This window comes from Podarcis cretensis, assembly GCF_951804945.1.
Source record: "Podarcis cretensis genome assembly, chromosome: 6".
NCBI lineage: Eukaryota > Metazoa > Chordata > Lepidosauria > Squamata > Lacertidae > Podarcis > Podarcis cretensis.
Genome location: NC_137175.1, coordinates 89,772,781 through 89,798,499, shown reverse-complemented (window position 1 = coordinate 89,798,499; position 25,719 = coordinate 89,772,781). Strand labels below are relative to the sequence as shown.

Sequence of the window (25,719 nt, the reverse complement as noted above, 5' to 3'; positions counted from 1 at the left end):
TATATTGTATATACAGATATAAACAACTCTCAACACTCTTAACAAACTGCAGTTGCCAGGATTATTTGGAGGAAGCTGTTGAAGTGGTATGATAGTGCTTTAAATTTATAGTGTAGATGATGCCTCAGCCACTCTCTTCAACTAGTTAACTTCATTGTCGGAATGACACATTAAATTGCTGTCTAGGACTGGGACTAATTCAAGAAATAAGGTCATCTTAGATTTAGGTTTTTGATTAAAAAACATTGTCTTGTTTACCAGAAGTGATATTGGGGAAGTTGAAAGAGAAATGCTTCTCTAGTCACGATATATTTCTCTTTGGATTTTCTTCACTTATGTAAGAACTTGCCTGTTCATTTGAATGATTCAACATGATGAAATGACTTCCGGGGAAGAAGCCAAAAGAGTAGAGTCTTGTGGTGATGCCTTACATCATTTCAATATTACGTATCAGTTAAACAGGGATTCACTTAACTCTTGTCCTGTATATAGAATGAAAGCTCCTAGTCTCTCCCCCCCCCCACCATAGGCCACAGGGAAAGCAAAGTTTTGCTTGAAAGATACGAGGCCAAATGGTTTTAATTATTACATTCTAAATAAATCAGAAAAATGTCAAGGAACTCTTTTATAAGCACTAGGAATGGCAGAGAAATCTGCCCTACTTAGATTCCTAAGTGAACTCAGCTGATCTAATCTGGATGGGTCATGACACAGATTGGATCAATGGTCCACTTCAGAATCTTCAGACTGGATGTTCTCTTGCTGTGGGAGTCTTTTCAGTTAAAGAATGGGATAAAATGCTTTTTCAAAGTCAGTGCGGTGGTACCTTGGTTCTCAAACTTAATCCTTTCCGGAAGTCCGTTCCAAAACCAAAGCATTCCAAAACCAAGGTACGCTTTCCCATAGAAAGTAATGTAAAATCCATTCCAGACTTTTAAAAACAACCCTTAAACAGCAATTTAACATGAATTTTGCTATCCAACGAGACCATTGATCCATAAAATGAAAGCAATAAGCAATGTACTGCAGTCACACAATCAATCAATCAATCAATCAATCAGTAGCTGAACTGGGTTCCATACAGTCACGAAAACAAAAACAAAGAGCCACAAAAACAAAAATGCAAAATAAATAGCAAAAATAGACAGACGTCAGTGTAAGACTCAAAACGGAAGTGTGGCACTCAAATTGGAAGCATAATGCTCAAAACGGAGCAAGTTCGACTTCCCAAAAAAGTTCACAAACCGGAACACTTACTTCCGGGTTTGCAGTGTTTGGGTTCCAAGTTGTTTGAGTACCAAACGTTTGAGAACCAAGGTACCACTGTAAAGCAATTGAATTAGACTCACTGACATAACTTTGCTCTCCTCCCCCAGCATAAGTGATACATCTTGAATTACATGCCTCAGCAGTGAGGCAGTACTGTATCTAGCTTGATTATAAACCCTTGGGAATGGCCGCCCTGCAAGTTTTCTGGAGGGCTGCTAGCTTGGCTTTGGGAAGGAGGTGTGAGGGCTCTGACAGGGTCCAGAGTCCTTCCTCCTTCCCAAAGCTAGTAAAGACTGCAATTGACCACAACTTCACACATGGGGGGATTAAATAAATGGAGAGTGGGTTTCTTCTGCTTTCCATTTATTTATTTATTCCCCACCCAACAAAGCTGTGATCATGTGCCTGTATTTTTATAATATGCACTCAGGGTAAACCTATTGAAATTAGTGGACATTAGTTTCTTAGATCCTTTAATTTTAACGGGTTGATGGTTAGAACATGATGAAATGCTCAGATTTTTAATGAACTATGTAGGACCAATTCAGTACAGTCAATACCTCAGGTTCCAGACGCTTCAGGTTGCGGTTTTTCAGGTTATGGACCAGCCAAAACCCGGAAGTACTGGAATGGGTTACTTCCGGGTTTTGGGTGTCCTGCATGCACAGAAGCGCTAAATTGCGCTTTGCGCATGCGCAGAAGCACCAAATCGCAACCCGGGCATGTTTCCTTTTTGGAAATGAGGCACAGCTGAGACCGTGGTGTCTTTCTGATATATAATTTATTTACTGCGCTCTACATGGGACTACCTTTGAAGGTAACCCAGAAACTACAACTAATCTAGAATGCGGCAGCTAGACTGGTGACTGGGAGCGGCCGCCAGGACCACATAACACCGGTCCTGAAAGACCAACATTGGCTCACAGGTTGTTTCTGAGCACAATTCAAAGTGTTGGTGCTGACCTTTGAAGCCATAAACAGCCTCAGCCCAGTATAGCTGAAGGAGCGTCTCCACCCCCATTGTTCAGCCCAGACATTGAGGTCCAGCACCGAGGGACTTCTCGCAATTACCTCACTGCGAGAAGTGAGGTTACAGGGAACCAGGCAGAGGGCCTTCTCGGTAGTGGCACCCGCCCTGTGGAATGCTCTCCCATCCGATGTCAAGGAAATAGTCAACTATCTGACTTTTAGAAGATATCTGAAGGCAGTCCTATTTAGGGAAGTTTTTAATGTTTGATGTTTTATTGTGTTTTTAATAGTCTGTTGTGAGCTGCCCAGAGTGGCTAGAGAATAAATAAATAAACACACACACACACACACACACACACACACACACACAAACAGGGCCTTGTTTCTCCCATAGCCGTAGCAGCAGATTGAGACAGAAATCTACCGTCATCTCCTGACCCTCTCTCCAGCTTTTTTGCCTTTAACAGCCTGCAACCTATTTTTCCTTTAGGTCACCTCACAGCAAACACTAACTGCCTTTGTCTTCTAACTATGAGTTGAGGAAGGGGCACAGAGCCTCCTCTTCTTGCCTTTCCTAATAGCTCATCACTTCAGGTGATTTTCTCACAATGAAAATTGCCTGGCGTATCTTTTAACATATGCTGAATCCTGGGGTTCAATGCCTGGCACCCAGAAACTCATAACATTTCACTTCCTTGCAGCCTAAGGAAAGCTGTTTGTTTCTTGGTGGAAGACACTGGCAGAAATTGCTAATGTAGAGTAACGTCTGATAATGGATCAGTGTGGTGTCTGTTTGAAATGCAATTAGTTAAAATGCAGATTTAAAAGTGGTTAAAATGTATTTGGATCCTGTATTTTTTAAAGCGCAACGCCTACCTATAGATGTAAAAGAATATAGAGTTAAGGGTTATGCTATATAGTTATGTTTAGAACTTTATAGTGTTTATAGCTTAATAGTATTATCAAGTATATAAGGTATTGTGTATACAATACACGTATATTTGCGTATTGAAGCAGGAACCCCAAAATACTTTTTACAATTCCTGCCCATTGCTGCATCGAGGCTGGTATATGCAACCTCGCCAACGCAAGAAAACCGTCAACCCTTTCCCCCTGCCAGAAAACCGTTAACTGACAACAGCTCCTGACTGGCCAGAGTTCCAAGGGAGGCAGTTGAAGTGGGAGTCGGTATTCGAGACCCATTGGGTCTGTGAGGGAGAAATCGGAGGATGGAGTGATGGTTATGAAGGATAAGAAGGAAACATTAGTGAAGATGAAATCACTATATGTTCAACCAAGCGACCAGGGGATGGAGGCCACCACTGCTGATATGGATGGTGTCTGTGGATCTTTCAACACGTCCCCTTGCTGAGTCACTTGGCTGAGGACTTTGGGAAGAGCAACTATTTATGGATAGTTCAAAGAAAAGAGATCGTTGGTGTAAATTGTGTTTTCCGAAAAATGAAAATTTCTTCATCTTGCCTCTAAGTATATCTCTTCTTCTTTCTGCAGTCTGCTTCTTTTGCTATCCCTTAAGGTTTAGACACATAGGGAACCAGGTCATGATTAGATTAATTTTTAAAGATTGTCCTCAGGGCCCCCTTAGCTGCTTGGAGGGAAATGGCTTACCTTCTCCCTTGTGGGCATCATCACAAGAAGGGCATCTCCCAGTTTTGGAGGGTCCTTTGACAAAATGGGTTCAACTGTTTGCTGCACTCTCCATGAGAGGTTTCTGAAAGTAGGTTCAGCTGACCGATTCCCCAAATTTAGCACAGAGACATAGAGTATCAAGAAAGTATCTGGTACCCATTTCCTGACTATTTTCCCTCTTCTTCCCTAGATTTGAGAGCTGCTGGCCTCCTGTTGCCGTTCCCTGAAAATCCATCCCCTTGTCTGTTTGGAGGAAGAAAGTGTGATCGTTGATGGAAGAAAGATTAAAGAAAGAACGATTTAAGTAAGACTGAGAGACCGGGGATGGATACCACCAGTTCTTCCACCAGTGGTGAGTGTTGAGCTTTGTTCATGAAGAACAGAGAGGCCAGAGAGAATCTGGCTTGCCGGAGCGGAGGGAGGCAGCTCCCTGATTTAAGAAGAGTTCAGGGATAGGATGAGGAAGGGAGGAAGGTAAAATAACATAAGCCACCTGGAGATCCTTTCAGGAAAGATCGGTTATCAACGTTATAATAGATGAAAAAACTAAGAATCTTTTCTCTTCTTTTCTCTTCCAGGCAGTGACAGCAGTGAGACTAGCAGCTCCGGCACAGCTCTCTCTCCCCTCCAAGACCCAGTTCCCCCGTCCCCCAAACTCAAATATATATATAAATAAATAGTATATATTTCCAAAACACCATGAGTCTCCAGTGTGGTCTCTCATCACAAGGCAACAGACTTTTTAAAGAAGCTATAAAGAGTCGCTCATAGAAGTAGAACAACAACTGAAGATATAAGACAGTTAGTTACAGACTGGTTGCAATACCTTCAAGTAAATGATGTGTTTAAAATAGATAAGAAAAATGGATTTAGTACAGAAATCTCAAGGCTTCAAAAGGAATTTTTGGAAAATAATGTGAAGTTACGTTCTAAAATGTATAAATTGCTAGAGTGCAAAACTAAGGATGAAGAAATCAAAACATTAATGATAAAATGGGCACAAGACATTAGGCATAATATTCAATTTTCATAATATTATTAGGCATAATATTAAATGTTTGCTGGAAATGTAAGGAGAAGGAAGGCATGTTCTACTACATGTGGTGGATGTGCAAGATAATTAAAACATTCTGGGAAATGATTTACAATGAGTTGAAAATAATGTTTAAAATAAAAAGAGGCTTTTTTTGTTAGGCATTTTAGGTATAGAGATTCTGAGGGAGCAGAAACGACTATTCATGTACATGATGACAGCACTAAGGATACTACTGGCTCAGAGATGGAAAAAAGATAAAGTTCCATCCAGAGAGGAATGGCTGATGAAGTTGATAAACTATGCCAAAATGGCGAAACTGACCGGGAAAATCAGAAACCAGGAAGAGAAAATTTTAAAGAAAGAATGGGGGGAATTTATATTGCATTTGAGAGAACACTGTTCTAAACAACCAAAAACTTTGGCAGGATTTTAGTAATGCTTGCAATTTATGAAAACTATGGAAAAATGGATTGCTATTCTATTAGCAAATTAGAGAAAATAAGATAAGCAGATGAAAAAGAGAGAGATTGATAATGATGACCATGGAAGGGGGGAGGGAAGTCAAAGGATTCAGAGAATCCTAAATGAAGGGGTGAATGATGTGTTTGAATTTAAATTTGTTATGTAAAACTTAATAAAAACATATTTTTTAAAAAACAAAATAAAAAAATTCCTTCCAGTAGCATCTTAAAGACCAACTAAGTTAGTTCTTGGTATGAGCTTTCGTGTGCATGCACACTTCTTAAGATACACTGAAACAGAAGTCACCAGACCCTTCTATATAGTGAGAAGGTGGGGAGGGGTATTACTCAGAAGGGTGGTGGTATTGGGTGATTGGCAGATAGCTGTGATGAGCCTGTTGACGACTCTTAACGACTGCAATAGGTCTTACAGGAAAAAGCAAGGGGTGAGAAGGTGAAAAATGGCTTTGTCATGTATAATGAGATAAGAATCCAATGTCTTTGTTCAGACCACCTGGGTAGAAATCCTGGGTCTAACTGCAGGAGTCTACAGTTTGGCTCCTTCCTTTGTAGATGTAATAATAATAATAATAATAATAATAATAATAATAATAATAATAATTTTTTATACCCTGTCTATGTGGCCAGGCCTCCCCAGCCACTCGGTGCAGCTTCCAGCAAAATATTAAAATACAATAATTCATCAAATATTAAAAGCTTCCCTAAATAGGGCTGCCTTCAGATGTCTTTATTTATTTGACATCTGGTGGGAAGGTGTTCCACAGGGCGGGCACCACTACCAAGAAGGCCCTCTGCCCGGTTCCCTGTAACATCGCTTCTCGTAGTGAGGGAACCGCCAGAAGTCCCTCCGTGCTGGTTAAAACAGAATAAGATAGCATTTAGGCAATTTCTGAGAAGCAGTTGCACAGATTTGTTATTTTCACAATTATCTGCTTTAAAATTAGCTTTCCTTTTGCCAGCCAATATCAGCTTTGTGAAAGTAATCTAGCAGACTACTTTTCTTGTATTCCGCCCAGGAAATGAAATACTAAACCTCAGAATATTCTCAAAAGATTCAACATGTTTTGCTGGGCATACCGTATACAAAGAACTGAACTTGCATGACCTCCTGTTCCGGAATCTTGGATCTCTTTGAAATAAAGCTCAGTACCCGGCCCCCCAAGGGATCCAGACCTCACAACAAAGAAAAACGCCTGACAACGTATTTTGGGATGAAAATTGGCCACAAATTTATTAAAATTTCAGACGTAGGAAACCATGGCTTAAGAATTGGGTGTACATATGGGGACACTGCAAAAGGTGTGTTTACACAGCTGGCCCACCACTGTGCGCTTGCGGTCTGAGACTCCCCTCAGGACACCCTTTCAATGGGACCCTGATACTGCCATCGCAGGTGGGGTGCATTGTGACGACACCCCTACTTCACATGATGGATTAAAGAATTCAGTCAAAGCCTTAAAACAGCCCCCCAAGACTGTGAAATCGTCGCCTCGCCACCAAGACTACCTCCACCTGATACCATCAATGCAATGTCTGCCAACCATTCCTCAAGGACCTGTTTCACTTCTCTCAACCAAAGTCTGTTCCCTCGTGGGGTCAGGTGTACACCATCAGGTCTGAAAACCTCCAGGTTGTCAGGCTTGTTGTCCGGGTGTTTGATGACTCGGCCGCCGATATGCAGGGTCGCGTTGCGGGTTGCCCTGTTGGTTTTGACAATGGCACAATTGAGACGCGAAGGCTGAACAGCCCCCTCCAATGGAGACCCGGAAGGAGCTCCCACCATAGGATGGTGGTATCAGGATATGCTACCCAAAGTCCCCCAATGTCTGCAATTGCCGCCAAATTAGGTTGTTGCTCCTTTGGACGACCAGGTGATTTTTGGCCTGGCGAAGCAGCAAGCCACCTGGGGGGGGGGGGCGTGAAATGTGATTCCTCAGCGTAGCCTTGGCATGAGGGCATCCCAATACATCCTGCGCTGGTCCACTCTGGGATGAATGGTCAGGTGTTTTCTCCAGTGATTTGCGGTAGCGTGGGCAGCTGCCCAGTGGATGATGCTGTGGCTGAAGATCCAAACATTTTTGCTGAAAATTAAAGATTGACAAGGAATCCGTAAGAGAGTGCCAGCGGCCCATTGCCTTCATGCGATCAGGGTCCAAACCCCAGGCTGCAGCAGTTGTAGCAACCCTGATGCAGAAAGAGTAGTCTGGAAACTGTACAGGGAGGGAGGTGAAGGAAGCAGGAAGCTGAATGGGGCCCCAGCGCCGCCATGGCCGCTTAAGTGCGGCTAAACCCTGGCCATGAGTCAGCCCTATTGGCTGTCTAATGGGCTTGGCGCAGTGGCTGAGGGGCAGGCTGATGCAGGGGGCTGAATATGCCCCCCTGCTGACGCGGGAGTGAGCTCCCACACACAACCCCTCCCCTCTGGAAGGAGGAGAGATCTTGCCAACACACGCCACAAGGACTTTTCTCAGTACTGCGATGAACTGGAGCTGCGAGAGAGGATAGGCATTCGTGTAAATGAGTGGGTCGTCCATATCAGGCCTAACACTCAGGAACCTACGGGTGTCACAGATAGGGCAGGGGCCATTGCGGGGTGAAGGAGCCAGCATTAGGCTAGTGCCCTTGTGGAACTGATCAGTTTTGGAAGAACAAATTCTGATTTTTAGACAACGCCCCTGGAAATTGGTATCTTTCATATCCAAACCTGGCCCCAACGAAGGCCAAGGAATTTGCTGCATGGAATAACATTACCTCAAAACTGGACCAACAGACACTACACAATTTGCCCCATATCAGTCACATGTGATACCCACAATATGCCTCAAAGCTGGCCAGGGGTGGGCACACCAGCGACTCCTAGGGAGAAAAACGGGTCATTTTCAGGCGGGTCTCTTTGCCGATTGGGAGCCCGCAATACTGGCAGCCATTCTAAAGTCCTTCTTTCCTAATGTAGAACCTGACTTCCAGAAGCTACAAAGAAAGGTCCTGGCATGAAAACATTTGGAACGGGGATGTGAGCCACGACAGCACTCGCATCGTGAGTGTATCGACATTTATCCCTGTGGCATGGGCCGTTGTTGAATTCCCAACACACCCTATGCAGAAACTTCTGAGGCAGCTTCAAAGATTTGGCTACGTCTGACCTCTTCTGCATGTGGGGAGACACCAGCTCTGACCAAGTGTCCCTGTCTTTTACATCCCATTGAACTGTATGATCCTCTGCAGCCATTTCCCTAAACTCCTCATCATCCTCTAAGGCTGCAGCTTCCCCCGCCATCAGTTTGACATTTAGGATGATATGCTGATAGTTAAAGAGGTGCCGGCCCCTGTCAGGAGAGGCTCACTATATGACACCTGCATAATTAGAGAACACGGTCATCCAGCTATGGAAGTTGCGTTCAGCAGTGATTTTCTTTTCTTTATTTTGCTGCTAAGCTGGTTTTGACTATATACTACACGGCGAGGCAGGTGATAGTGAAGAAAACATGTCTATAAATTCGCCATTGAGGATGCACTCACGCCAATAATAATAATAATAATAATAATAATAATAATAATAATAATTTATTATTTATACCCCGCCCATCTGGCTGGGCTTCCCCAGCCACTCTGGGCGGCTTCCCAAAAAATATTAAAATACTATAATACTGTACATCAAACATTAAAAGCTTCCCTAAATGACTCTTGTTTCTACAAGAGTAGAAGAAGAGTAGTAGAAGAGGAGGTTGGGTCATTTAGATGTAGTAACCCAATACCCCTTAATGCGATCTTCTAAGTCGCTATCAGAATAAGCAGACATATCTGGGGACTCCGATGAATCCAAAGGATCTCTCCTGGACTCATGTCCGTGTTTCCTAGTTCAGCAGGATCTCTTCTTCCTGCGCTGTTTCCTATGTGATTCAGGGCATGAGGAACTGTCAGAAAAACTAGAGGAGGGAGACCCACCTCTGCGTCTAACAGTCTGAGAATGGCGATGGGAAGAACGAGATTTTGCCATGAGCGCCTTGGCCTGCTCCAAGCGCTGCCTTAAATGGGAAATAGTTTTGTCCCTGTTGTCCCTTCCCTAGCGAACGAGAGGGGAATATTTGTTAGAAGAGGAATAATCAGGGAATGAGGGAAAGGAAGGACTCACCCAACGCCCTGAGGAGAGAGCTGAATGCTTGATGGTGGTCGCAAGGTTCCAAGATGTGGTCAGAGAGCCAACCAATGTTGCCTTCTTGCCTCCAGCAGAAACCCATGGTGTGGGGGCACACTTCCTCCCTGAAGAGAGCACCCTCTTCTTAATCTTTTTAGCCACCTGCACGGCTCGGCTAGGAGCACCCCTTGCCGTGCCCTTTTGCGTGTGAGGTGGAGAAATGACCCCTTGTTGTTCGGTTGTGGTAGCAGGCAGCATGATGGTGCTAATACTATTGTTACTATTACTTTTATCCATGTTATTATTATCTTAATAAGGAAAAGGACTGGAAAAAATTAGGAAGTGATACAGCAAAGAGTTAGAAGAAAGAGCCTCAGAGCCGCAGAATCTAAGCCTGCGCTTAGGGAAAGCTGTGAATATAAAACAGAAACTGTGACCATCTGAGTGTGTGCGCATTCTTAGAACCAAGCCAATGGAAGCCTCCCAGGTGGGGGGGGAAAATTCTTTAAAGGGGCACACCATACCCAGTCCCAACAAGTGTAGTAAATTGTAGCAGCTAAAGATTCCATGCTGGCGCAGCAGAGACGAGATGACTGTGAAACAATTCAGATATAAATTGTGTAGGCAGAACTGAAGAGTTGGAAGGGACCCCAAGGATCATCCAGTCCACCCCCTGCAATGCAGAAATACCCCACTACCCCACCATAAGGATCAAACATGCAACCGTGGCCCCATCAGCATCATGTTTTAACCAGCTGAGCTGACCAGGCACTGAAGTAGAGAATACATAAATGCAGACTCCCACATAAAGAGTACCATAGATCACGTGCGAACTAACCATACATTGTAACCCCACATGTGCGCACATGCCTATGACCTCATGACTAATTAATAGCTAATTAACAGCATCCTTCCCTCGTGTTACTGAAAACAGGGTTAGAAGGGGCTCTGGGTCATCTAGCTTAGCCCCCCATATACTGATACCAAAACAGATTAGCCCAGAGGCCTCTGGCCTCCTTTAAATCTGAGGAGTGGACCAGAAGGAAGCCTGCGTTGGCACGGTCCACTCCTCCTAGCTGCGCCCACCGCAGATTCACAGATTCAAATGGCTGGGTTCTGGCGGGAACCCAGAGACCTCCATGGTGGCCCCAGGAGGGGAACAATGGCCACAGGAGCACCACGGCTCCAAAAAGATGTTGGTGCAGTGCGCAGGGCTGCAAACATTGCCCACTGCCAGGACATGATGAGCAGCCATTAATGGTTTCTTGTCCTCATGGGGAAAAGGGACAAGTGGGTTGCCACAGGGTTCTGTCCTGGGCCCATTGTTGTTCAACGTCTTTATAAATGACTTGGGTGAAGGAACTGAGGGGATGCTCATCAAATTTGCTGATGACACCAAACTGCGAGGGGTAGCTAATGCTGCAGAAAACAGAATCAGAATTCAAAATGACATTAACAGATTGGAGAACTGGATGAAAGCCAACAAAATGAATTTCAATAGGGACAAATGTGAGGTTCTGCACTTACATTTGCAGGAAGAACTAGATTCACTAATATAGGATGGGGGACACCTGGCTTCCTAGCAGTACCTGTGAAAAGGATCTAAGGGTCTTGATGGACCACAGGCTTAACATGAGTCAACAGTGTGATGCAGAAGCAAAAAAGCTAATGCTATTCTAGGCTGCGTTAACAGAAGTATAGTTTCCAGATCGTGGGAAGTAATAGTACCACTCTATTCTGCCTTGATCAGACCACACCTGGAATACTGTGTCCAATTCTGGGAGCCACAATTTAAGGAGGATGTTGAAGGAATTGGGTATGTTTAGCCTGGAAAGGGGAGACTGAGAGGAGATCTGATAGCCATCTTCAAATATCTTAAGGGCCGTCACACGGAAGAGGGAGGATGTTTGTTTTCTCCTGCTCTGGAGGGTAGGACTCGAACCCATGGCTTCAGGTTACAAGAAAGGAGATTCTGATTAAACATTCATAAAAACAAACAGACTCCCTTGGAAGGTGGTGGACTCTGATTCCTTGGAGGTTTTTAAACAAAGACTGGATGGCCATCTGTCATGGATGCTTTCGCTGAGATTCCTGCATCGCAGGGGGTTGGACTAGATGACCCTTGGTTCCCTTCCAACTCTTAAGATTCTATGATTCTATGGAATGGATCTGAATTAATGACAGCCACCCACCAGTTTCCTATTCAAAACTGCTTCCCACCCCAACCTCTAAATGATTACTATATATAAATAATCCATTAAAGTAGACAAATAATAACCTATGAAAAGGATTAATAAATATGTCACCCATTGTCTATAAACCCTTATGATAACCACATGTCAGATTTTCTTTTGTGAATGAAATAAAATGGTTTCAATCCATTTCTAAACAATGGGTTCAAACAGTTTTTAATAACCAAGAATCAAATGTAGAGCTTGGGGTACATTGAAACACAGCTTAGATCAACTCTCCAGATGTTCAGTGTCCAGGGGTTCAGTGCCTGGCACCCAGAAACTCATAGCAAAGGGGAGCCTGGCACCTACAAACTCATAACATTTCACTTCCTTGCAGCCTAAGGAAAGCTGTTTATTGGCAGAACACACTGGGCAGAAACTGAAAGAAACAGGGGGATGAGGAGGTCTAAGGGTGAAGCCCTGCTCCTGTTCATCATAATACTGGACAGATTACTACAGGGTGTTGAGAGGGGTTTTTTTTTAACTCTTAAGTGAGAAACAGCAGCCATAGTCAAGGCCAGAAGTGTTTTCCCTTGGTGACCCCGCCATGTTGAAAAGTGTGTGTGTTTGCAAGGTGTTTCTTGTCCTGTCCAGAAGTGCACCGTGCTGGATGAAGCCAGCTCTAGATCTTTTCTAAATAAATTTAATAAAACCACTTAAACCACTGGAAGATATATCTGAAAAATAAATATTAAGGGGAACAATGCCCATTGTTAAGCAAGGTAGCTAAAGTAACGGAGTCATGTTTTCCATTGTGACACGTTCCCTGCTGATTGGTTGGCCGAGAACTTTGGGCAGAACATCTATTAGAGAGAGAGAGAGAAAGAAAGAGGGAGAAGGAAATTGCAGCTTGAAAAAATAATAATATGAAACCATCTCGTCTGTAAGTAGGATCTCTAATTCTTTCCCCTTTCTTTAGCTATTCCTTAAGATTTAGACACATAGGTTACCAGGTCTTCCTTTTCTTCCCTAGATGCTCCGGTCTGCGACGGTTGAGAGAGCTGCTGGCCTCCTGTTGCCGCTCCATAAGAATCCATCCCCTGGAGGAGGATGCAGTAATTGTAGAGGGCAAAAAGATCACAGTTCGTACCATCTATGTGAGGCCCAAGGACCAGGGGATGGATGCCAACAGTGACTCCACCAGTGGTGAGTTTTGATCTTTGTTCACGAAGAACAGGGAGGCCAGAGAGAATCTGGCTGGCTGGCTGGGGGGGGGGGGCGGGGAGGCAGCTCCCTGATTTAAGAAGAGTTTAGGGATTGGATGAGGAAGGGAGAATAATGTGGGCCACTTGGAGATCCTTGCAGTAATAATCAATGAAAATATTAAGAATCTTTTCTGTTCTTTTCTCTTCCAGGCAGCGGCAACAGTGAGGCCAGCAGCTCTCTCAACCAAGGCCCAGTTTCCCCCTTCCCCAACTGAATATTTTTATTCTAATAAAGATTTATTTTGGAAATATGCTAGTCTTTGGTCATTTTTTTTATCCCTGGTGGTTTCCCCCACAACCGTATGGGTGCATCTACAGCAGCAAGAATGTTTCTTGCCCAAAAATGGAAAGAAGAAGAAGAAGAAGAAGAAGAAGAAGAAGAAGAAGAAGTCCCAGCGAAAGAAGAATGGATACAAAAACAAGAACGATGGGTGTGGAGACGCGGGGGGGGGGGGGGAGCTGGTTAAAACAGAATAAAATAGCATTTAGGCAATTTCTGAGAGGCGGTTGCACAGATTTGTTATTTTCACCATTATCTGCTTTAAAATTAGCTTTCCTTTTGCCAGCCAATATCAGCTTTGTGAAAGTAATCTGCTTTTCTTGTATTCCGCCCAGGAAATGAAATACTAAACCTCAGAATATTCTCAAAAGATTCAACATGTTTTGCTGGGCATACTGTATACAAAGAACTGAACTTGCATGACCTCCTGTTCCGGAATCTTGGATCTCTTTGAAATAAAGCCTTGGAATAGATTCAGTTTCAAGCTGAAAAGCAAAGATGTTTGTTATTATTTTTCAAAAGCAAAACCACTCGCATTTAAAGAAAAAAAAAAGTCTTTTAAGTTCTAACATGCAACCAAAGCAAGAAGACTTAACCACATCACTGAAAGCTTTTCCACACTCTTTATATTTTAAGCTGTTGATTCTCAGACATATTCCAGCTAGAAGAAAACGCAAGTGAAGCTACTGAATTTGTTGTCTCTTCTCTGATTTTGAAGAATAAAATTTTATACCACCGCACCCCCCTTCCTACGCCCCTGGCTGCAGCCCACGGCTTTCAGCTGTCTGAGAAAAAGGCAAGCCTCCTTCTTCCCCTTCTGCCTAACTTTGCCCCCACTCAGACTGCTCCTCTTGCTTGTGTGCAGTCAAGTCTATGACACAAACTGAAGAAAAGCAATAGCTTTTATCCAGTTTTACTTTTTGTGTGTCAAGGTCCCCAGGGCCACCCCAAATAACTTACACATCACACAGAAATTTCGTTTAAGGTTTTTGGCATACTTTTGGCCACAACTTTATTAAAATACAAAAAATGTGAGTGGTTGCTTAGGCATTGGTGGCAACTATCTGCCCCCCAGTGGGGGACAGACTGACATTCTGCAAGCCTGCGAAAGTCAGAAAAGGGGAATACATTTGGGGGTAGCGACAGAGCAGGGAACGTGTCCTCAGCCCTCCCCAAATGCAACCAAGGGCTCTTGCGTGGCCCTAGCCCCTTGACAGGGTTTGGACAAAAGCAATGGTGAATCCCTGTATTCCTTTAACGGAATCCCTTGCAGCAGCAGCATTAGGGGGGCAGGTACAGCCAATCCATGCTCCTCAACCAACCAAACCATAAACCAATGCCTAACCGCGAACCTTACAAGTTGTGACGATTTGCTACGCAGTAGGCAAAAACCAAATGGCCCCAGCCAATCAGCCAGATGGACAAAACTCCGACCGGGCCCCTGCCCCAAAGCAGACAACCCCATGACAGGCATAGCAAGGTCAAAGTGAACAACCCTATTCTAGGGAGGGAGGGACGGGCAATCCAATGCACGGGCGAAAAGAGGAAGCTCTACGCCTCGTGCAAAGAGTTTTAGCATTTCTGGCTGTCAATCAACAAATGGCAACATTAACTTCATCCCAACAACAAGGGAAGCCCAGTCACAACAGTGGCCAACGATCAATTAGCCCACCCACAACTTTGGAGTGTCCTGTCAGCCCCCACCGCAACACATGCTCTTCATGAAGGAGAACACACTTTGTTGTTAGTCTTAGGTCCCCCCCCCCAAACCCCCTCCCAACACCATCTATATTTGGAAGTTGCTTAAGCAACACAAACACCTGCAAAAGCTGTTTTGCCAGGAGCAATGGTGGTATAGATGAGCAAGCACATAGAGCGCTCTTTATTTTTATTCTCTCTCCTGACCCCCTTTTGCAGTCTGGGCAAAATCTATACATAGCAACAGAGAAGGGAGGTTCATGATTTCTAGATGTGAAGTGTCGTTACAGAAAAATAAAAAAGACTATCAGCAAAAGCACGAAAAACGTCTCCTGGAAAAGCCTGAAATGCTTTTAAAAATAAGTCTCAATAAATCCAGTAGGACTTATTCCTGGATACTAGTGCACAAAATGGCCGCCCCTGTCCGTTAGCGACTATGTGACACAACCATGAACATCACGGTGGGTTCTTCCCTCTTGACCTCAGTGGGATCTGGATTACATCTAAAATCGTATTACAACTAAGTGTGTTACTAAAACAAAATCATTTGGGTGGTTTCCCGAGAAGGGAAATGAATAAATGATGATAGCACTTCCTTCAAAACGTTATGTATACCTCTCCTCCTGTGGTATGAATTATGTGTAACGCTTTATCCACTACTATCCCTTTTTGTAGTGAGTCACTGAAAAGAAAAGAAAACTCACCTATGACTTCACATAGCGAGAAAATCCTATTGCAAAAAGAAGGGATATTTTTGTTGTTTCTCCTTAGGCATTTCCTTTAGTTTCCCCAGAAACAAGGATACAATCCAAAGTCAACTAAAGTTGTGGGTTTTTTAGTTTTTTGTTTTAAAAAGTGAGACTGTAATCTGTTTTAAATAGCATTTGAAATACATCCAGGCTGGGATTGAAAATGTGAGCATCAGTTCAAAATATAAAAGTTCAAGCTGAAGATCCCCTACTTATTGGCAAAAATGCACTGGGCATTAATAATATGCATTACTCTTCAGCAGGGACGCGGGTGGTGCTGTGGGTTAAACCACAGAGCCTAGGACTTGCTGATCAGAAGATTGGTGGTTCGAATCCCCGCAATGGGGTGAGCTCCCGTTGTTTGGTCCCTGCTCCTGACAACCTGGCAGTTTGAAAGCACACCAGTGCAAGTAGATAAATAGGTACCTCTCTGGCGGGAAGGTAAATGGCATTTCCGTGCGCTGCTCTAGTTCTCCAGAAGCAGCTTAGTCATGCTGGCCACATGACCCGGAAGCTGTATACCGGCTCCCTCAGCCAATAAAGCGAGATGAGCGCTGCAACCCCAGAGTCGGCCATGACTGGACCTAATGGTCAGGGGTCCCTTTACTTTTACCTTACTCTTCAGAATCTTAAAGGTTTATTGGAAATAGGCTATCAGCATGGAAGCAAAAAGTTTTTGGTTTTTTTTAACAAGTTCAGCTCCACGTTCAGAATATTTTACTAGGATTTTCACTGATGTGTGCTTCCCTTCTCAGGTACGGTCTACTATGCTTATAGCAAAATCTGGATTGGGGTGTGTGTAACGCTTGTGAAGAAAAGTTCCTTAGCTCAGTCCTAACACACTGCTCACAAGCACCCAGCCTCAGAACCTAGTCTGCACCAAGAGCAGTCGGAGTCCTGGCATCACAGAGAAGCTCAGAGATTATTGGCAAGGGGTCCCCAGTTTAGATCCAGAAAAGAACTCTTCGTTCAAAAAACGGAAGGAGCTCCCTTCCACATGCACTGCTGAGCCAATCAGAGGAGTGCTGCAAGCAGCTGTCACCCATTTGGCCCACCAATCCACCGCCACCCCAACCTGCTAGTTCACCCGGTCGGTCAATCATGCGTCATTCAGACGTGTCTAAACCGGGAGCTGCCTGTATTGTGTTTCTATACTAAAGGTAAAAGCAAAAGGACCCCTGGATAGTTCAGTCCAGTCCAAGGTGACTATGGGGTTGCGGTGCTCATCTCGCTTTCAGGCCGAGGGAGCCGGCGTTTGTCAACAGACATATTTTTGGGTCGTGTGGCCAGCAGGACTAAACCATTTCTGGTGCAACGGAACACCGTGATGGAAACCAGAGCAAACGGAAATGCCATTTACCTTCCCACCGCAGCGGTACCTATTTATCTACTTGCACTGGCATGCTTTCAAAATTCTAGGTTGGCAAGAGATGAGACAGAGCAATGGGAGCTCAACCCATCATGGGGATTCGAACCGGTGACCTTTTGATCAGCAAGCCCAAGAGGCTCAGTGGTTTAGACCACAGCGCCATCTTCATTCTATACTGCCTCCTCCTTTAAGGGGTCCATGGCAGTGTATCATACACCACATACCTCAATCTGGTAATGTCTGGTTTACATGATCCTAATTAATCAAAAATAAAATTTGATACAGGTTCATCGTGAAAACACATGTTTTGGTATAATTTTTATAAACATTTTAGGGGTGCATTTTAAAAAACTGCAGTCTGAGACAAAGCTGTTAGTCAGCCATACCACAAGGTGGCAGCCCTGAGGCCCGTTAACCTCTGTATAGAATTTGACATTGTTCTTAAGCAACCCTTTCATGCAAGCAAGGGCGTTACGTACAGACCGTGCTTTGGTCGCCTGCTACAAGGAAAGTATTTTGTGCCAAGAACAGGGAGTTAAGATAAGACCCCACCAAAAACATTCCAAAGAGGGTGATGAGATCTTTCCTTTGGTTTATGTTTGGTTTGATCAGTTGTTGGATTCAGCAAATTTACAGAGCAATCGTTTGCCTCAATTTAGGGGTGTGAATATCCAAGGAATTATGCGAGGTCTGCACATTTATCATTGCAACCACAAGGGTCGATAATGCAATTGGAGAAGTCTTCACACAGTCACCAAGGAAAATTTTGGGATAAACTTATCACTATAATTGATGCTGTTATCACTGAACATTGGACGAATGAGCAGCAAGTTTGGGACAGCCTCTTTCATCCTTATAGGTAAAGGTAAAGGGACCCCTGACCATTAGGTCCAGTCGTGGTCGACTCTGGGGTTGCGGCGCTCATCTCACTTTATTGGCTGAGGGAGCCGGCATACAGCTTCCGGCTCATATGGCCAGCATGACTAAGCCACTTCTGGCGAACCAGAGCAGCACACGGAAACGCTGTTTACCCTCCCGCTGGAGTGGTACCTATTTATCTATTTCCACTTTGACGTGCTTTTGAACTGCTAGGTTGGCAGGAGCAGGGACCGAGCAACCCACAGCGCCACCCGCGTCCCTTTTCATCCTTATACATCAACGTAATAGATGGGAGCATCCCTGAACAAGCTTTGCTGCTCCAATTCTATTCCCTATTCCCTTATAAGCAGTGCTGATGAAAGGGTTTTTTAAGGCACATATGAATTTCTTTGCATGTGGTAAGTTTCACACACACACACACACACACACACACACCCGCCATTGGGCCAAAACGTGACACACTATCCCAGCTCAGAGCTGCAAATTTAAGCAAATAAAAATGTGATTTAGTAAAAGCCACCATCTTTTGGATAACCAATATAGAATTTGTCATCTTAAAGAGTCTAAAGTGTCCACAAATATGAGTAGGTTGGGTCTGATGGCCCAATATTAGGCAGTGATGAATGTGTCCTCTCAGATCAGCTGTTTATAACAAATGAACTGCCCAGGTATGTACACATTACTGACTTAAAGTGCAGCTAGGTTGTCCTCTCACCTTCCAGTTTTTGATCAAAGCTGGTTTGTGGAGAGAGCAAACTCTCAAAGCATAGCTTTTTGTAAAAAGTAACAGGATAGATAAAGAATAGATGTAAGATTGGTGTGTGCACTTCTTCCCAAACTTGCGGAAGGAGCACCTTGGGCGCAGAGAAAGTAAACAACCTCACTTTTTTATTTGTTTGCCTATATAGTTTTTGTGAGGGACGCAGGTGGCACTGTGGGTTAAACCACAGAGCCTAGGACTTGCCGATCAGAAGGTTGACGGTTCAGTTCCCTGTGACGGAGTGAACTCCCCAGTCCCTGCTCCTGCCAACCTAGCAGTTCGAATGCACATCAAAGTGCAAGTAGATAAATAGGTCCCACTCCAGCAGGAAGGTAAACGGCGTTTCTGTGCGCTGCTCTGGTTCGTCAGAAGCGGCTTAGTCATGCTGGTCACACGACCTGGAAGCTGTATGCTGGCTCCCTCAGCCAATAAAGCGAGATGAGCGCCGCAACCCCAGAGTCGGCCACAACTGGACCTAATGGTCAGCGGTCCCTTTACCCCTTTAACTTACTATAGTTTTTGTGTGCTGTCTTTTTACATTTTTATTATAGCTAGGGGCCTCAAAAGTAAGCAGCCCAGGCATCTCTGGACCTCAGAAAGGGTCCGCATGTAAGTGCACTTTTCGTGACTGACACAATGCATCGTCCAATGTTTTTCCCATTTGCTGGAGTGAAGCATCCCCTCTGCTGGAACTGCATGTTAACAATAATTCAGAACATCTCTGTGCCAAGTGTCCTCCCACCCCATAGATAATGGGTGATGAAGCTTAACCATGCCCTGATATCTGTTATGACAGAATATGGATAAAATGTATTAAATGGCACAGGGAAAACTTGGGACCAGGCTGCTGTTTTCAGTGGCCATTGTGTGCTTATCATGATGTGTAGTTTTTTGGGGAATTATAGGGACAGAACTACCTAAATTTTATAGAAATTTATTTATGTATGCTACTATAGCAGCAAGAATGTTACTTGCCCTACAATGTAAAGAAGCAGAAGTCCCAGTAGAGGAAGAATAGATACAAAAACTTACGGAATATGCAGAAATGGCAAAACTTACCAGAAGAAGAAGAAATCAACAAACTTCTTATAAAAGAATGGCAATGGTTTATTGAATATTTGCGGATCAATTGGAAACAGATTAAAATATTTGCAGGATTATTGTAATAATCTGCAGTTTTATAAGAGTATATATTTAGAGTAGATAATCAAATGAGTAAGTTAAATGAATTTGGACATGTAGAAGATATTAAAAAATAAATTTAAGTAACCGCAGAAAGGGGGGGGGAGGAAGTCCATTTTTGAAATGTTAAATCGATTGTAAAACTACTGAAAATGTATACAATTGAAAAATAGAAATATTTTTTTTTAAAAAAATAAATAATGATGTGTGAATCTCTCCTCAGTCAACACTTTTCTAAACTAAAAGAAATACCCTTGGTCTTTCCTAGAGACCTAAATCTTGTTCCTCTTCACTCAATAGCCACCATACCCCACCAGCTTGTTTAGGCGTTTCTTGAACTGTGGTAATCAGAAGGAAATATAGTTATGCTGCAAATATCTGATAAGTGCTAAGGTCACTAGTAGGATTACTTTCTATGTCTCTTGAAATTCCCCTAGTCATGCCACCCAGAGTATTATTCATGGCTTTTGCAATGGCACTAAAGTGCTGACTCAACTTACCATAATAAATGACTCTCACGGTTTTCTCTGCCTTCTTAGTGCATGATTTTGTGCTTCTCTTTGATGGTGTACCGTTTCATAGTAAAATCTAAGTATAAAACCAGAACAATAGCAAAATAATAATGATGATTTAATAAAATTAGAAAATAAAATGATGATTAAGATAATAATAGCAGCGACCAAGTACAGTGGTACCTCGGGTTACAGACGCTTCAGGTTACAGACTCCGCAAGCACAGAAATAGTACCTCAGGTTAAGAACTTTGCTTCAGAATGAGAACAGAAATCGCACGTTGGCGGCGCAAAGGCAGCGGGAGGCCCCATTAGCTAAAGTGGTACCTCAGGTTAAGAACAGTTTCAGGTTAAGAATGGACCTCCAGAACGAATTAAGTTCTTAACCGGAGGTACCACTATAGTCCAAATGTGCTCTAAACTGAAATGTATTGATGATTAAAAAATGAAATGATACTATACAGAGTTGTTTCTGGTGTCTGTAACAAACCACCCTGCGCTGATTCCTAAAGGGACCCCTGACCATTAGGTCCAGTCGTGACTGACTCTGGGGTTGCGGCGCTCATCTCGCTTTATTGGCCGAGGGAGTCGGCGTACAGCTTCCGGGCCATGTAGTCAGCATGACTGAGCTGCTTCTGGCGAACCAGAGCAGCACACGGAAATGCCGTTTACCTTCCCGCTGGAGCGGTACCTATTTATCTACTTGCACTTTGACGTGCTTTCGAACTGCTAGGTTGGCAGGAGCAGGGACTGTCGCGGGGATTCGAACCACCAATCTTCTGATCGGTAAGTCCTAGGCTCTGTGGTTTAACCCACAGCGCCGCCTGCGTCCCCTAAATTTTAGAGACCCCTTAAACCTTGCTCATGTCCTTTTCCTTTCAAATGAAAGCTTTCTGGAGGTATGATTTTTTAATACATCTGCATTTTAATCGCTCCATCAGTTTAAGAGACCCGTTGTGTTGTTAAATGGGTTTGTACTGTGTTGGTGTCTTGTAGACACAGTGTTTCATTCCTCCCATACTCCACACCTTCACTGTAATGAGATTCAACTGCCCCCAATGTTATTTTAATTAAACCCTTCAAATTAATCAATTGATTAATTAACAAAATGAAACCTATGTCTGTGTTGGTGGTGAGAATTGAGGCACTACAGAACAAACAGCAGCTTGACTGCAGGATACTATTACATGTAGTATGATGTGACATATATGTGAAATATTTTTACGGCCCTCTGTGGTCAATTTTAGGGTCTTAAAAGCATACAAGGGTAAGTCAATTTCATGTTTGAGTGTGTGTATCTTCTGCTGCTGACTTGGATCTTGAACATTCTTGGTTACTCTCTCTCTCCCCCCCCCCCTTTCCTTCAAAGCAAATTGAAAGGGAAAGGAAGACCAAGACATCCATGATGGAAAAACTGACTGCTGTTGCGCGTCGAGGTCCCCAAGACACCCCAAATAAAAACACAATGACACTTAATTTTTGTTTAAGGTTTTTGGCATAATTTTGGCCACAACTTTATTCAAATTACAGCAATGTGAGTGGTTGCTTAGGCATTGGTAGCACTAACTGACCCCACACTGGGACAGCTCTGACATTCGCACCCCCTGCGAAGTCAGGAAGGGTAAGTCACCTGGGGAGAGAGACGGGACTGGGAACCATGCCTCACCTCTCCCCAGAATACTCCCAGGGGTTCTTGCGTGGCCCTAGCCCCTTGCCAGGGGGTTTCGGACAAAAGCATGGTGAATCCCTGGGTTCCTTTAACGGAATACCCTTGCAGCAGCAGCATTTTGGAGGGGCAGGCACAGCCAAATCCATACCCCTCCACCAACCAATTCCCAAACCAATGCCTAACCGCAACCTTACAAGTTGTGACAATTTGCTACGCAGTAGGCAAAAACCAAATGGCACCAGCCAATCAGCCAAATGGACAAAGTTCCTACCGGGCCCCCGCTCCAAAGCAGACGACTCCATGACAGGCATAGCAAGGTCAAGCAAACAGCCTAACATTAGGGAAGCAAGGGCGGATGATCCGAAACACGCAGTGAAAAGAGGAAGTTTGTCGCTGTGTGCAATGTATTTAACAAATAGGGCTGTCAATCACTAAATGGCAACATATGACTTTCCCCAGTAACAGCCTGCCCCTGCTTAAAAGATGGCCAAACCTTTTGCCTAGCAACAATGAGATGTCTCATCAGCCCCCACCGCAACACATGCTCTCCATGAGGGAGAACAGACTTTACATAACCACTTCCTCCCTCCCTTTTACTACAATCATGTGCCTAATTATTTCCTTTACCTAAGATAGTTAAGCAAAAGGGCTGCAATTCGGCAAACATTCTTGAATATGGTATGCAAGAAAATGGCAGAAACAGTAGGCCGAAAATCTGCTTAACCATATTTTTATCCTCTTAAATGTGAATGGAGATTAAATATGAACGGACATCAAGATTTATTGATCTATTAAGTTTCTATCCTATACAATGACAAACCTAGACAGCATTTTAAAAAGTAGAGACATCACCTTGCCAACAAAGGTCCATATAGTAAAAGCTATGGTTTTCCCAGTAGTGATGTATAGAAGTGAGAGCTGGACCATAAAGAAGGCTGATCGCCAAAGAATTGATGCTTTTGAATTCTGGTGCTGGAGGAGACTCTTGAGAGTCCCATGGACTGCAAGAAGATCAAACCTCTCCATTCTGAAGGAAATCAGCCCTGAGTGCTCACTGGAAGGACAGATCCTGAAGCTGAGGCTCCAATACTCTGGCCACCTCATGAGAAGAGAAGACTCCCTGGAAAAGACCCTGATGTTGGGAAAGATGGGGGCACAAGGAGAAGGGGACGACAGAGGACAAGATGGTTGGATAGTGTTGTCGAAGCTACCAGCATGAGTTTGACCAAACTGCGGGAGGCAGTGGAAGGAGTGCCTGGCGTGCTCTGGTCCATGGGGTCATGAAGAGTCGGACACGACTAAACGACTAAACAACAACAATCCTGTACATGATCTCCCCCCCCTCATTTTATCCTCACGGCTGTGTGTCAGGCTGAGAAACAGTGACACTCCCAAGGTTGCCCTGTAGGGTTCCTGCTTGCAGACAAGAAAGGGCTACAGAAAGTAATTCTGTATTGGGCCCAAAGGCAGCAAAGGGCCAGACTTTGAGCTCCATTTTTTATTTTAAAAATGTAAGTTTCCAGCTCCTATAGAACAAAAATTATGCAGCAAAATGTGTTGGCACCATTTGATGAAATTGCTTTATGAAATATGAGCACCTTTCAGTGTGTTTAGCCAACGATTAATGTCGCAGGTATGATTGATGAGTTCTATGGAAAAATTTAGATTTGCACACATTTCAGGGATGGTAATGTCCTTGAAGTCCCTTCTCTAGACAATCAATGTAGAGGACCTGCTTCATTTTTCATCTGTTTGGGTTTTCCTTGCTGCATGTGTTTTCTCTAGACTTGGAGTGGAGAAAGAACTGCCTGATTTGCTTTGAAGAGACTTTGTGGCTCATTCGGAAGCTGTTGTTTGTTTTGTTTTTCTGTTCCCTGTTAGAGATGTGATCATTGCCCAGAGAAAATAAATCGAGCAATCCAAGGTTTTGTTGCCCAGTATACAGCCTACAGGGACAGCGGGTGGCGCTGTGGTCTAAACCAGAGAGCCTAGGGCTTGCTGATCAGAAGGTTGGCTGTTCGGATCCCCGTGACAGAGAGAGCTCCTATTGTTCGGTCCCAGCTTCTGCCCACCTAGCAGTTAGAAAGCACATCAAAGTACAAATAGATAAATAGGTACCGCTCCAGCGGGAAGGTAAAAGGTGTTTCTGTGCGCTGCTCTGGTTCGCCAGAAGCAGCTTAGTCATGCTGGCCACGTGACCCAGAAGCTGTACGCCGGCTCCCTCAGCCAATAAAGCGAGATGAGTGCCGCAACCCCAGAGTCAGCAAGCAGGAAGGGATATCCACATTATTTGTTGTGCTTTCTATAACACTTCCCCTTTATCTGAACCACGATTCTTGTGCAGCATGCAGCCACCCACAAATACCACAATTTGGAACAACATGTTCATGTAAAACAAAGTGTTTGTTCTGCTCCATTAAAGCACTGCCAATGTGAAGGGAGATCCAGTGTTTTGGTTCCTCGTTAGAGGAAACGAAACATGTGTACTGTGTAGATCTTTCTTTTTTAAAAAAATCCTTCCTCCAAATAGCTCAGGTCAGCAGGTTTTTGGGTGTCTTTTACCGAAACAAACCTTTCCATGACTGACTGCTATTTTATAATGTTTTGTGTGGCCATTGTCGTTCACCCAGACGTAAGGTGCTTTTTTAAAAATCCCCAGTTATGCATTTGAGGTGGTAGCAGTTGACTTTCCAGGCAGGTCTGTGTCATTCCTGTGCAGCGAGAGTTTATTCTGAAAAGATCCGTCACTACCTGCAAACTGATTCTGTGCATTTTTACTCAGAAGTAAGTCCTGGTTTGTTCAAAGGTGCTGATGTAGCACCCTGCTTGTGTTTAACGCTTAGCTGGAATGAAATATTCAACGCAGCAATAGAGAAATTAAAATAATAATTTATTTGTCAGACAAATAAATGATAGGCACAGTGGTATATGGTTACCAAGGCTCTGCCCCCTCCAGCCCTGATGGCCAGCACTTATATTTCCTCAACCCAGCCCCCTTGCTCCTCCTTTGGCTGCCTCTGTCCAATCAGCCTGGTTGAAATTCCTATTGGCTGTTTGCTAGAACCAATCATAAAAGATACACCCATTTCCTATTACCTTTTATGGGAGACAAAGAGCTATATTTCCTTCTATCCATAAATGGCAGACAAGTAGCCATATATCTTACATTTGCCTCGACAAGGCACCTTAATTACCAGATCACCTTTTGCCCCTGTTGCCCCTGCATTCCAAAACAAATGGCTAAAACAAATGGCTCGTGGTATTAAATTCTATCTAAACAGAGATGTTGGGTTCACATTCTCACACACCATCAATGAAATAAGAATCTAACATAAGAATCTGACATTTCTTACTTTCTAAATCCTTTGCCTAATTACATTAAGCCAACAAATTTCATACATAACATAGATAGCTTTTTAGAAGAAAAGGCCTTTGCAACGTAAAAAGGAACTCAGTAAAAAAAAGCTTCAAAAAGAAGCCTCTTCAGCTTACACCCCCCTTCCCCAGCCAGCTGCTTTTCCCATTAGCTTTTCCCAAAATTTATTGCCCTTAGGAAAATATGGCTAGAGTCTGATGAGAGGCACACGGTATTATTTTCTGTTAAACAATAAATCTTACTATTTACCAACTCTTAATTAGTGT

General features: G+C 43.8%; 1 long non-coding RNA gene across 3 annotated transcripts in view; it reads right to left on the bottom strand.

Moving 5' to 3' along the window:
- Nucleotides 1–3,635: 3,635 nt before the first annotated feature.
- Nucleotides 3,636–25,719, bottom strand: part of LOC307218948 — a 48,416-nt gene continuing 26,332 nt past the window's right edge. For all 3 annotated transcript variants that reach the window (XR_013840173.1, XR_013840174.1, XR_013840175.1), the window contains 2 exons: nt 12,766–13,745; nt 3,636–3,720 (listed from right to left, as the gene is read on the bottom strand). This is a non-coding gene — a long non-coding RNA (uncharacterized lncRNA). The remainder of the gene's footprint in view (nt 3,721–12,765; nt 13,746–25,719) is intronic.